At 40.6% G+C, this 12,261-nt stretch overlaps 1 protein-coding gene across 1 annotated transcript in view; it reads right to left on the bottom strand.

Annotated features, from left to right (window-relative positions):
* The window catches only part of LOC128622059 (gamma-aminobutyric acid receptor subunit alpha-3-like), a 92,545-nt gene extending 85,606 nt beyond the window's left edge, over positions 1-6,939 (bottom strand). The window contains exon 1 of the mRNA XM_053648256.1: positions 6,663-6,939. The gene's annotated coding sequence lies outside the window, so the exon portion shown is untranslated. The remainder of the gene's footprint in view (positions 1-6,662) is intronic.
* Between the last annotated feature and the right edge of the window lie 5,322 nt (positions 6,940-12,261).

The raw sequence follows: 12,261 nt of genomic DNA, 5'->3' as shown, positions 1-12,261 counted from the left end.
AGCTACAGGAGAGCTGTGACATTATGGCCTCAATTTGCTCAACCTAGAATTAATGCTTATCTGTGACTTCACAATTATTTATTTTTTCCCCACTGCGCATCTACAATCATTCAGCTAGAAAGCTTAAAGAAGCAGGAAGAAAAGAACGACATGCTCGAATAGGTCGTGTTTGGAAATCAAGGCAGCTGTTAAGCTATATAATAATGAGCTAATTATTACTCTTCACTTGTTTGTGTTTGCTCGTTCTCTGTGATTTTACAGTAAGCTCTGGCAAAGCTGCAGGACAAAGCAGAGTGAACGCAGGTCATGAGGCCAAATGAAATCCAGTATGAATTGTGAGTCATAAACCTGCGTTCACACTGGCGAGCAATAAAGCGACAGCCAACCGTTCATTTTCTATGTGTTCGTGTGACACGGGGCGGCGATTTCAGCGATAGCGGCGAGTGACAGCGCGAACTGAGATTTTCTCAGTTTTCCAGATTAGGTATGACTCTGTAAAGCAAGGGTTTCTCCTTCAGTCTCTTCTTCAGGAGGTGCAATGCTGCTCAACTATGTTAAGGTCTGGTGATTGACTTGGCCAGTCTAAAACCTTCCACTTTTTTTTTCCTTGGTTGAGTCGGCAGTGTGTTTTGGATCATTGTCTTGCATGATTTAATTTGGATGCATTTCTCTGTACATTAGCAGATGAAATGTTCCTGTTAAGTTCTGAATTCATTCTGCTGCTACCATCATGAGTTCCATCATCAATAAAGATTAGTGAGAATGTTCCAGAAGCAACCATGCAAGCCCAAGCCATGACACTACCTCCACCATGTTTCACAGATGAGCTTGTATGTTTTGGACTTTCCATCACTTTGGTAGAGGTTCATCTTGGTTCCAGAACTTTTGTGGCTCATCTCTGTATTTCTTTGCGAATTCCAGTCTGGCTTTTTGATTCTTACTGCTGATGAGTTGTTTGCATCTTGTGGTACGGCCTCTATATTTCTGCTCTTCTTTGAACGGTGGATTGTGATACCGTCACTCCTGCCCTGTGGAGGTTGTTTTGGGGTTTTGCTTCACAGCTCTCACAATGTTTCTGTCATCAGCTGTTGTTCTTTTCCTTCACCCTTTTTTCACTTTATAAAATATTAGAATGCATTTTAAATAAACAAAGATTAGTCATATACTGTAATCAATTGTGTGCTGGCTAACATCCTTTTTCATCGGAACTAAGAACTCGGCAAACGGTTCACGCCTACGAACGACAAGACCAGCACTCATGCCATGCCTGTAAGAGACAATCTACAATATCAACGCAGGGTAAGTGGACAAAGCCAAGCCTCTCCTTCTTACATACCTCTGTTCCTTCATTGCTTCTACCTGTTAAAGCTGAGGAAACATTCTGTTAAAAACCTTGCCTAGATTACCTCTTATTATCCTTCCAGTGACTGAAGCTTGCATCATCTCCAAATCCAGGACAGCCTTTAAAATATCCTGATGAGAGCTATTGTATTGGATTGTACTGTATGCTAATAGATGTAGTTATGCGTTCCCTCTATTCCTCTAAAGGCTTCAAAAGATGAAAGCTAGGAAATAGTTTTGCTCAATAAGTGCTGAAATGTGGAACAATAAAGCAGCATTTGTCAAAACAAGTATGGCAGGGCTTTCACACACACAGCACCGCTGCGAGGGAACAGATTCCAAAGCTTCTTTATTGCTTTCTACTGAAAGATGAGAGACCTTTTCCCTCACTTCAAATTAGCATTTTGGAGCCTGACGTGACCTGGCCAGTACTCACCTGAGACATACATAAACATGAGCGTGTAACTGCCATACAGTCGCTTCTTTCTGCATTTATTCCCCTCTGTGTGCTCAGCTCAGATTGCACATTTCCGGAGATTTAGAACAAGACTGCTGAGTCATCTGGGAATACCTTTAGACAGATTTTTAAACGCCTTCTAGCCTTCGATTGTGTCTTTTTTTTCACCTAGATCCTGATCATTCTACCTACTGTGAAAGAAGCTATGCACTTTTAGGAGTTCTATTTGGAACCGTCTCTGATAGAGCTGCAACCATTAAGGGTTCCCACATAGAGGACCACCAAAGAACCCTTCAAGTCTTCATGAAATGGCTTCTTAGCTGTTATTCGATTGATGTATTTCCTTCTCATGCAGGAAGTCAGAGCGACACAACAGCCAACAGCGTTCGCGATGCGGCGCACCCCCACCCGATCTGAACAAACCTGACGGTAGCTTAACGAGCTATCTAAATATAGACAACTGTGAAGAGATTAACGAGAGCTTTTTACTGATTCCTACTGATGGAGAATCCCAGATGACATATAAAGACAGAATTCTCGCTCTGTCTGAGGAAGCGACGTGTTTAAGCGTTGAATTTGAAAAGCGCCCGTCACATAACCGCCACCTCGTACAAACTCCATCCGTTATTTTCTGAACCAAGTGATGTTTGGAAAAGGAAACTGTGCAGGAAGTTGTTCAGCCAAAGACAAACTGTCAAAACATGATTACTGCTAACGAGCTGCTACTGTAGAGCAAGACACACCTCTGGGGGGGGTGGGGGGAAGTGTAGGTTTAGGAAAACTATCTTCTGACGCTTTATTCCCACCTGGTCCTCTCTCTAAATTTAACAGAATGTGTTATGTTCCTGGATGTATTCTGATGTCTTCTGTGGCATTTTCCTCTCTCTATCTTCTACGTGGTTAGGATATCCAAGAAGATCAGGATTTGACACTGAGATTGGCAGAACGAAGCTGCTGCTAGCACAGGGTAGCACATCAGAGAGCCCTGTTTAATCTGTCTCAGCGTTGACGTGCCTTTTAACTTGGTACTTTGTGGATTTAAGCTTAATGCTAACCTTGTACCTTGTATATTCTGACATGTTGGCAGAATGTTGAGGACTATTTTCAGATGGTACTGTACATCATCTCAGGTATTGGATATTCTGACAACTGTAATCACTGTTACAGCCTGGAAATTGTATGCAGGAGTGCATTTTTTCATGTTTTTACAGAGACCAAGAGATGTGCAACACAAATTTACAAAATTACCAACAATACAAAACCAAACTCAAGGCCAAGCCTTGAGTTTGACCAGACCAGACCAAACAGCACAAATTCAGAACATTTCATACAGCATTACTATTATATACCCGCCACCTAGAAGAGGGCTAAAGGACACAACAAAGTTTCAGAAATCTCAGTGTTTGTTTTAACTCAATATGTTCAAATTAGAGACACATTGGAAGGCGCCGCCACCACGTGGCGTTCAAATTACTCGGGTGGAAAGCAATCACAAACATATTAAGCTTAAACAAATGGGTTAGTTTTTATAGAGGTATCGCATGTTATTAATATCCTGAAGGTCCAATACAGACTTATCCACATCATGTTTATTTAATAAAGCACAGAATAGGCTCCACATTTCACAGGGTAGGCTCCATGCCTGAGACTATACAAAAAATTTGATTATGGGAAAAAATGTTTTGTTGTTTAGTACTGGACAGCTGATGCAACACGCGTCATTGATTCACATGAAACTCGATTCTAAAATACTTCCAGATTATTGTGGGAAAACCAGGGAAAATAATACATGGAACAACAAAAAAACAAAAAAAGCAATCAAAATGGCCGCTCTCCTCAACCCCACATCGGATCGTGTTACAGTCAATTGTGTTTGTTTGGTTTGTTTTTCTCCAATGTGGTAGAAATGTGATCGTCACCTTCTCATATCACAGACAGAGAACATTTCTATGCATGTGGATGTTTCCAGAAATAATATTTTGTTGTCAGGTTTGGTGTTTTTGTGTTGTGATAATGCTGTAGTGTTTGCAAATCTCTCGCATTTGTGCTGGTTTCTGATTTTGTTTTGCGTTGCTGTAATAATGAAGTGTTACGCGTCTCACAGCTACCATATGTTTGGTTTTTTCTGCTGTTAGAGAGAGACAGACAGAGAGACAGACAGACAGCATGGACCTTATGTTGTTGTGTTCTTGTTGCACTTACCATTTTTAACTCATGTGAGCAAGAGGGAAAATAAATAGGTACAAACACAGATGGACTCGTCCTGTTACGTGCTCTATACACTACGCTGCTGGAGTAATGAAGAATAAATTAACTATCCTAACAAGAGGACATGTGCAGAGAGAATTAATTGGTGGGGGGGAGGTATGTGGGGTACATTTACGGTGCAGGTTTCCAACAACAGTAAGCCCTGAAAACAAAACACTACAAACAGATTGAATCAAAGAAAAAGAAAACCAGCAAAAATCCTTGGGAATAAGATCAAATAAGGATCTTCTCTACAAAGTCTACTGAAGAAGATATTTAGATTCCAGTCGGATGCTGAATCGATTAACCGTGGCTACTGTGGCACATAGGCCGGCAAATGCAAAAACAACGTCACAAGGTGGATAAACCGATAAATTGATAGTAAGGGTTACACGATACACAAAATTCTAAGTAGCTCTCTATAGCCCTAGATGTGTTTTTGAATCCTGCCTTCTCCACTACCGAATATGAACTTCTCAATCGCCATGGTGATTTCTTAATCACGGATTGAATCAGCGAGAACAAGCAGAGCATTTGCTGAGTGTTTGTGTCTGTATGTCTGTGTGTGTGTTTTGCATTAGCCATATGCGTGTGGTATTAGCATTGGTGTGTTGTACACATATTTGGCAGATTTGATTTCGGTCCAGGAAGTCGGCAGGTTTCTCGAGCTAATACGCTAGTACAATGGTATGCTAGCATATTAGCTTGTGAAAAACAGCGTGCTTAGGAGAAGCACGTTTTTTAAAAATAAATAAATTTTAAAAACCTATAGCCCATAGCGAGAAATAGAGGAGGGAGTGTGGCCTTGATTAAGTTTAAATGTTTACTACATCTCACGTAATATAAGCATTGTTTGATGATTACTTTATTATGCGGCCTGTTGAATATTTCGTTCGATATGCAGGCGTATCGAATCGAGAGCCTTGTATCAAATGATACAACGAACCATACTCCTACACCCCACCCCCCATCCCCAAGTTACACAGCTAGATAGCTAGCTACAGATTTAGCTAACTGGTAAAGAATTCGATCAGGTTAAATATCCTCAAAGTAACTTAATTAGACCGGGTTTCCCAAAAGCATCGCAAAGTTAAGATCATCTCAATTGGCTGAGCGAGAGCACTGAATGTGACGCTCGCGCTAGTATTTAACAACTTTAAATCTTTGTGTTGCGATGCTTTTGGCAAACTCGACCCTGTCCAAAAGAGCTTTGCCAGACCGAGGCTCTCTCCGAGTTTGCGGTGTATATCTCAGTCTGAAATACGTCTACACGGGTATAACCTACCAGGCTACATTAGGTGATAAAATCCAGGAAACGTTCAATTTGGAACTGAGTAACACGAGACGGCTGTATATTGGCTCCCTTGAGCCTGCAGACCTCCGGCGTCCAGCATTTAACCTGGCTCGTTTCTCACCTGCCACCGCCTCCGCACCCCCACGGCCTTGACTGTAGATCCTGTGGCTTCAAATCATTAATCTGTTCCACTCCGTTTCCCCGTGTGTTTATCTATACGGGAAAGCAAAATGCCTTTTTTCTTTTCTTCATGCTTCTTAGTTGTTCTATACGCAGTCACCAGGATGAGCCTGGCAGAACGTTCTCTCATTTCTCAGGCAATTGATTTTGCTCAGGGTGGTTTTGTTTTGGGCTTTTTTTTTTTTATTGTTGTTGAATGCACATGAGAGTACAGATGAACATTTTCATGGGAGTGAGTTCAGCAGTTCATGTCTGTTTTTTAGCGGGGGAAAAAACAAAAAAAGCAACAGATAATGTCATGAAGCATATTCTACGCTGGGTTGAAAAGCTAAATCTCTCGCTCTCGCTCTCTCTCTCTCTCTCTCTCTCGCTCTCTCTCTCTCTCTCGCTCTCCATTCTCGAGAGCTTCATACTCTGGTAGTTCTGCTTCACCGTCGATCGCAGGAATAAAATAAACACAAAAAAAACAACCGGTTCCTTTTCACTCTTATCTATATGACAGGGAAACGAGTCAGAAACGAAAACTGCTGAAAATAAAAAAATGACTGCATATTCATTTCTACAGATGCCCGAGGGCATTACTACAAGCATCCTATAAACATATGAAGCTACCTGACAGGCATCTGATTTAAAAATCTAAATCTATTCATCTAATATCATCTCATATTTCCCGATTAAATACCCCCATACGCTGTGTTTGCAGTCTTCTTACATGACAATGACAGTATCAGTAGACTGATCAGATGCTAACCTGAACAGGTGTTCCTATTAAAAGTAAACTGTGTAATGTGATGCGTCGCATTGCCCTTTTTATTGCGTTTTACTTACACATCAATCAATCACTCAATCACTCAATAAGAAGTAAAAGAATGGAAAACTCAACTGTCTATCTTCTCCTACATTTTTTGAGGGGGTTATTATCGAATGAGGGTTATTTCAATGAGCTACAGTATGTATTCACCTCAGGACTGCACTTCTGCAGCAGACGAAGGAGACCTGTTAAACCTTCAACATAAAACTGTATCTCTCTCTCTCTCTCATACACACACACACACACACACACACACACACACACACTCCTTTCTCATGAATGAAATATATGGAGAAGAAAACATATGGAGAAGGATTTTTTTTTTTTTTTACCTCAGAACAGATGAACGTCTATTCTTCTGTTTCTTCTTCTGATTTTCGACCTACTTCGGACTTTTCTCCAGCTTTTGACGCGGCTGATGGCGAGTCGTTTCTTCTGTCTCGGTCTCTCTCTCTCTCTTTCTTTCCCACTTCCACACAAATCGTTTGTTTTCCAGGCGAATTTCTGTTTTGTTTTTTGTTTTTTACTTCCAGTGAAGTGTTCGCTGAAGGCGCTGAGGTGAGCGGGCTGCAGTGAGGAGGAGAGAGCCGTGATCGTCGCGAGCCTGCGTCTCTCAAACCAACCTTCCCGCCCCCTTCTCCAGGCGCGCGCACATTGGCGCTGGCGGGAAAATAAATAATAAAATAAATAAATTAAATAAATAAATAAATAAATAGATCCGCGCGTGCAGGGCTTCTTCAGTCACATATCTCTAAGCTAAATCCCAAACAGCTTCCTGATCAGTGTAAGAGTGCGGGGTTTACCACGTTAAAATAACACGTTTTGTACACTAAGTAGTGGACTACATGGACAACAGAAGGGTGTTTGGGATTATGCTGGTGAATCCATGCTATCCATGTTTTTAAAATAGGGTTAATTTAGGTCTTGTTTTTTATTATTATGTTGGCTTGACAAAGTCAACATTCTGATATGTTGTTTAAGCTTATTATTATTATTAGTAGTAGTAGTAGTAGTGATAGTATTTTTATTTTTTCTGAGACCCAAAATGTCTAACCGCTACTCGTCCAAGAGCTTTGGTGCATATCAAGCTACAGTACATGCACCAAACTCACCACAGACCTTAGTGAACGTATGGAGGTGCGTCCCAAATCACACACTTGCGCACTATTCTACGCCATTTTGTAATATAAATAGTGTGATTTGTGTGTTCATACTGAAAAAACCCAAAAATTCGTCAGAGTCGTATTGGTTTTCCACTGAAGCTAAACACGGTTGATGCTGGCGAGTACCTGGATGGGAGACCATCCATCCATCTTCTATACCGCTTATCCTTCCTTCAGGGTCACTGGGAAACCTGGAGCCTATCCCAGGCACAAGGCGGGGTACACCCTGGACAGGGTGCCAATCCATTGCAGGGCACAATTGGGCACAACCCATTCACACACTACGGACACTTTGGATACGCCAATCAGCCTACCATGCATGTGTTTGGACTGGGGGAGGAAACTGGAGTACCCGGAGGAAACCCCCACAGCACGGGGAGAACATGCAAACTCCGCACACACAGGGTCACGGTGGGAATCAAACCCCCAACCCTGGAGGTGTGAGGCCACTAAGCCGTGCTTAGTCGTGCCACTAAGCCGTGCTAACCACTAAGCCGTGCTTGAGGGGGCGCTCAACATGTGGTCTGTGTGGGGCCTAATGCCCCAGTATAGTGACGGGGACACTATAGTGTACAAACAGCACCGTCTTTCGGATGAGACGTTAAACCGATGTCTTGACTCTCTGTGGTCATTAAAAATCCCAGAGTAGGGGTATAACCCTGGTGTCTTGGCGAATTTCCCCCATTGGCCCTTCTCTATCGTGGCCCCCTAATAATCTCCATCTCTGAATTGGCTACATCAGTCTCTCCTCTCCACTAAAAGCTGGTGTGTGATGGGCGTTCTGGCACACTATGGCTTCTGTCGCATCATCCAGGTGGATGCTACACACTGGTGGTGGTTGAGGAGATACCACCCCCCCCCCCCCCCATACTATGTAAAGCGCTTTGAGTGTCTAGAAAATATAAATGTAACTGTAACAAAAACAAAGTGCACTTTAAGTTCCCGGATGATGCACTTATTCAACCGAAAAAACAAAGAGTGCAATGATGGACACTTCGTGCACTCAATGGTCGCAGCTTTCCTTACGATTACATCTCCGTCTGACGGTCACTGAGGTCTTGTTGGGCATAAAAGGAAACATTAACATAAACAGTAAAATGTACCAATTCATTTTTAATATCTGTTTGGCTATTTCACTAATGCTAGTTGTGTTAATTTGTGAAGATTATCTTGATGAACAAAACATGTAACTTTTGTTGGTGACAGAGATTATTTTCTGCACTAATCAGAAGCCAAGGAGCTTTCGGGTTTGGCCTACAGAAATACGCCATCCCTGCAGCACTTCAATTTAACTTACCGTACTGTATGTATAACCGACAGCACTCCAGGCCAATTGAAATAGCCTTTCGACATTCCCCCTTAGCTTTCGGCATGCCCATAACTTTTAACACGCCCATTACTCAGACCTGCAGAGACTGCTGTCTCACTTAGTGTGCAATGAGTTTTCTAACTGATCGGAATTACAGTTAACCCATTACAGAAGCTCAAAATGGCCAAAATTCCCATTGACTTCCATTGAAATATTTGGACTGTTATAACTTCTTGAGCTTTCAAGCTACTTCCACCGAACTCGGCACAGTCCTTCAAGCTGTGCAGACTGATCATGATGTATTTTTTCTAACTGATCAGACTTACGGTTTTCCCGTAGCAGACAATCAAATTATGAAAAAACTCCCATAGGATTACATTGACGGAATGTCTCCCCCCTCTCACTCCTTCTGACTTTCTTCTTATATCACTCTATTTGTCATCAATCTTTCTACCTGTAACTGTCTGTCTGTCTGTCTGTCTATCTATCACCTTTTCTTTCTTTCTGTCTTTCAACTTCAAACTATCTTCAAGCTTATGAAACTGTCTAAGCGTTCTTTGAGATGTGAAAAGAGTTCAAACACACTGACTTGGTTAAAAGTAAAAGTAGTGCTCAAGAAAATTACTCAGACAAATAAGTCCTCTGGTGAAACAAAGTTAGTTTCGTTAGCTAGCTAGCTAATTCATGTCAATTCATACTGTACATGTTCCTAGCTATCTAGCAAAGATAGCCCTTAAACATTATCCTGAGTGTTACCTATAGGATGTAGGAGCACCTCGATATATTTCTCGTAACAAGTGATCAGAATATGAAAGTGACAGTTTAAGTTTAACACAGAGCTTTGGTAGTGTAAAACATCAAAAGATCTGGTTAGTGGTAGTCTAGCTCACTCAGCTAGCTAACGGCTTACCTGTACCATACGTTTTTCCGCAGGTTGGATGTTGAACTGTGAAATGCCGATATTTCCACAGGGTTTGGTGGCTCACATACTTTGCAGATCATTATCAAGCTGAAGCATGCTTTATTTTTATTCTGTCTCTTAACAATGTTTAAAGACAAAACCATTTTAATGACATTTTGATGTGTTAACTGTTGGTACGTCAAGTCATGTTTATTTCTAAAGCACATTTAAAAAAAAAAAAACGATAAATGCTGGAACACATTTTCATTGATTTAGGTTTTTATTCCATCCTCAATGAAAAAGAGTTTAAAAACATTGTTTAATTGTAGCATATTTATTCATGACATCAAGACATATTCAATACCAATAACATCAATAACATCATCATTCTAAACACAGACGTTATTGATGCTTGCATTAAAAACATTACATAAGTCACTCTTAATATCTTTCATTCAGTCATAGTGGTTTGGGAAATAAAAATGGATATGTTTTAGTCTAATATTACTTTAAAAACTGTCAAATATAAGCTACCTGCCAACACACCAGGCAATAAGATGTGATATACAGTACACAGTCATCCATCAGTATTAGCAATAGGTTTGTATTATATACTCACATTTTCTTAAGGCCTTGTGCTCAGAAATGTTCCCCAACTGGAAAAATTAACGTTGTTCTGCATTGTTGTTACTTTAGAATAAAATGGGAAGACATTTTGTATCATATGAGTGTTAGTACTAAATAGTACTAGACAAATTTACAGGATATATTGTCCATATAGGCCGTTTTGTTTTATTAGTAAAGCAGATATTCCCATCTTCCAGAGTTATGGTTTGCAGTAGTTATATAAAGTTGAGTACAGCGCAATATGCTGAGCGATTGCTTGCATGGCATTCGCCCATTTCTACAATATGTTCTGTTAGACAAGTTAATTCATCCACACAGATCTGATTAGATTTCCAGATCACTGGTGTTTGGCTTGATGTTGTTTGTGCATCAGATGATAAGGGGGAAAAATGCTTAGCAGACACAAAGGAAACAGGAAGTAATAGGTATCCAAGGCTTGCCATCTATTACAGAGACAGAGGAATAAAGTGGTGCAAGCTTGGAATTGGACTGCTCTTTCTTGGCTCCACACATGTGTCTCAGATTCATACCAGACACACCAGATTCAGTAAAGCACCCTAAAGGGTTTTTTGGTTGGGGAACCCTAAAGGTTCTATGCACAACAGGGAGGCAAAGAATGCTTAACTATCCAAAAACCCTTTGGCTTGTGTAGAAATTTACATAAGCCGACTGAAAATTTCCGAATTGTAAGAAAAGGTTGTTGGATTAGTTCCTTTTCTTATTCATATAAAATCCTATTTTGATTTAGATCAGACTAATAATTTTAAGTCTGAGTGCTTGTTCATTACTGTTGATTTATGGGTTGTTGTTGTTTTTAAATCTTTTTCTGAGAAGCTTATTTATGAAAATAGCTGGCCACCCACACAGCCAGAATAAAGGCACAGTGGGGCATTGTTTGGAAGTAATTCCTAGAAAATTCTGCCTTTGAAATTCAGCATGACTTAGCAAAAACAAACTCATCAGACGCTCAAACACTCAAAATGTATGCCAAAATGCTCAAAGCTAGAAAAGACAATTAAACAATTCATTTCAGCCTTTCAAACTATTCATTCTGCCTGGCTGAGGATGCCAAGCGGGTAGAAGCAGTCTGTTGAACTGAAATAACTGAAATAAAGAACTTGGTGAAATAGAACAAGTGTTGCTATTAGTTAAATCGATATTGAGCCTGAATTCTACTTTTAGGTGCCAATAGAGTCGGGTTCATTTTAGACAGCAACATTACAGTAAATGAGCCAAACTGACTTTAACGATGCCAAGAAATGGTTTTACTGAACATATGCCATAGTGAATAGAGACCACAGAAACAATGATATCAATGTCAATTGAAAAATAGCCTTATGGGCTGCTATGCTGCACAGTAAAAATTGGCAGGTTCATTAGCCAAAGTTCAGGTAGACACAAACCATAAAGTAAATAGGGCAACTGTTTATAGCAAGTGATTTTTCATTGCTGTTGAGTATGATAAATGGGCTTGTGCCGAAGCCAGTCATATGTGGAATTTAGCTTCATTCAGACATCTGCTATTTCTTCTGATAGAGAAGCTGTTCAGCTTTGAAGAAATGTCTGCAACTGGAAAAGGTACCTTAACATACTTGTGTTTGGAAATGCCTACTGCTATTAATCTCATCTTTACAGGAAGAGAGAAGAACAGCCCTCATTCCAGCGAGATAATCTGACTGATCTGGTTGATAACAGGACGTTCGGAAAAGACTCTTTTCCATTTTGTGGTGATAAGGATATAGATATTTGGTCTTCACCTAACCAGGCGCTTTCCCAGGTATAATTAATCACTAGAATCTTGCGATTCAGCATGGGTGCTGTGCTTGGCCACAAACGACAATTATCCTGTGAAGCTTGTCACAGTTTTCAGTTTATTTCCAGACAGATGAACCAGTGGCAATGAGCAATGGAGGCTATGTTACACTTCTGTT

This window comes from Ictalurus furcatus, chromosome 18 (genome assembly GCF_023375685.1).
Source record: "Ictalurus furcatus strain D&B chromosome 18, Billie_1.0, whole genome shotgun sequence".
NCBI classification, from domain to species: Eukaryota; Metazoa; Chordata; class Actinopteri; order Siluriformes; family Ictaluridae; genus Ictalurus; species Ictalurus furcatus.
The sequence above is the reverse complement of the archived record's forward strand: the minus strand, read 5'-3'. Positions and strand labels throughout refer to the sequence as shown.